Source organism: Alligator sinensis, unplaced genomic scaffold, assembly GCF_000455745.1.
Source record: "Alligator sinensis unplaced genomic scaffold, ASM45574v1 scaffold1112_1, whole genome shotgun sequence".
NCBI lineage: Eukaryota > Metazoa > Chordata > Crocodylia > Alligatoridae > Alligator > Alligator sinensis.
The window spans coordinates 1,050,337-1,051,718 of NW_005842327.1; the positions used below are offsets into that span (position 1 = coordinate 1,050,337).

General features: G+C 52.8%; 1 protein-coding gene across 1 annotated transcript in view; it reads right to left on the reverse strand.

The window, feature by feature from the left end:
- DNAH11 (dynein axonemal heavy chain 11) overlaps positions 1 to 179 on the reverse strand; it is a 279,731-nt gene extending 279,552 nt beyond the window's left edge. The window contains exon 1 of the mRNA XM_006028586.3: positions 5 to 179. The gene's annotated coding sequence lies outside the window, so the exon portion shown is untranslated. The remainder of the gene's footprint in view (positions 1 to 4) is intronic.
- Between the last annotated feature and the right edge of the window lie 1,203 nt (positions 180 to 1,382).

Sequence of the window (1,382 nt, forward strand, 5' to 3'; positions counted from 1 at the left end):
GTACCTGGAGACACCCCCCGGCCCGGCTTCTCCTCCCAGCGTCGGCCGGGGCTTGAGCGGGCTTTCCGCCACGCACCTCGCATGCCGCCAGAGCCAGCTTGCCCTTCCCAAGACTTTCGAAACCCGAAAACTTGTTTGCTATAAAAACAAGATTAGAAAAGGTTTAGCTTGATGTAAATTATCCCCTTCTCTCCCCTCCAGTCTTTGATGCCTGCCTTCCACGCACTTCATTTTCAAGCAGCTGCCGTGCACTCTCTTCCCGGCAGGCCTGTGCGGATCGCCCCCCCTCTCCCGCAGCTGTGCAGGTGCCAGGTTTTCCTTTGGAAACACACAGGGAGGCAGCAGCGAAGACATTTAGACAAGGCGGAGGCTCTTCAGAGCCACACCGGGGTGAAGAGCTGGACGGTGGTTCTCAACGTTTTTTGTACCAGGACCCATTTGTAAACATCAATGGCCAGTCCCGACCCAGTGCCCCTCACTCTAGCCTCTAAGGCTAGAACTGTCAGACAACAAAGAAAAAACCATGTTTTTCCTTCTTTAAATAAGAATCCATTTTAAAAGTTTGCTCCCAACCCTTGAATATGTTCTTACAACCCACTTTTGAGTCATGAACCACAGGTTGAGAGACACGGAGCTAGAAGAAAAAGTGCACCAAAACAGCAGCAGTGGAAACAGGCTGAATCAGGCTCTTCATCTAGGGCAGTGCACGCCGGCACCAACCAGTGGATCTTGATCTGCCAGTAGATCTCGGAGCCTCTTGGAGTCGATCGGAAGCTGGGGTGGGGGGGCCATATGCACGCATGCCCCGCCCAGCAGGTCAGTCCAGCGGGGAGGGAAGGGGCAAGGGCTAGATTGATGCCCCCGTGGTAAGGAGCAGTGCCAAAGAGGTAGGAGCAGGGGTGAATTGAGTGGGGCCCTGGCCAGGTGGGACTTAACTGCTAGGGAGGCATGCCCCCAAATAATTTTTTCTCCGTGTTGATCTCCCCCCCTTCCTTCCCCCCAGACTTACCTGCTGCAGGGGTGGCAGCAGGGCATGGTAGAGCTTAGGTTGCTTTTAAATTTCAAAGGTGATCTCCTACTTCAAAAGGTTGGAGAGCACTAATCTAAAGTAACAGAGAGTATATAGAAGCAGATCAGGTTTATTTAGGTATTCCAGGAGAGAGTCCTTGTCTGACCGGTGTGCCCACCCCTGCACATCATTACCAGGGAGCAACCCGAGTAGAACGGACAGGAAAGTGGGCACTGCTCATGCTGCAGGCAGGCAATCTTCTGTTCCAACAGGGAGATCCAGGGCAGCACCGGAGAAGGATGCTCAAGGTCTTCCCTGTGCATAGTAACCAACCATACAAACTAAAAACAAAAAACGACTGAGCTGGATGATT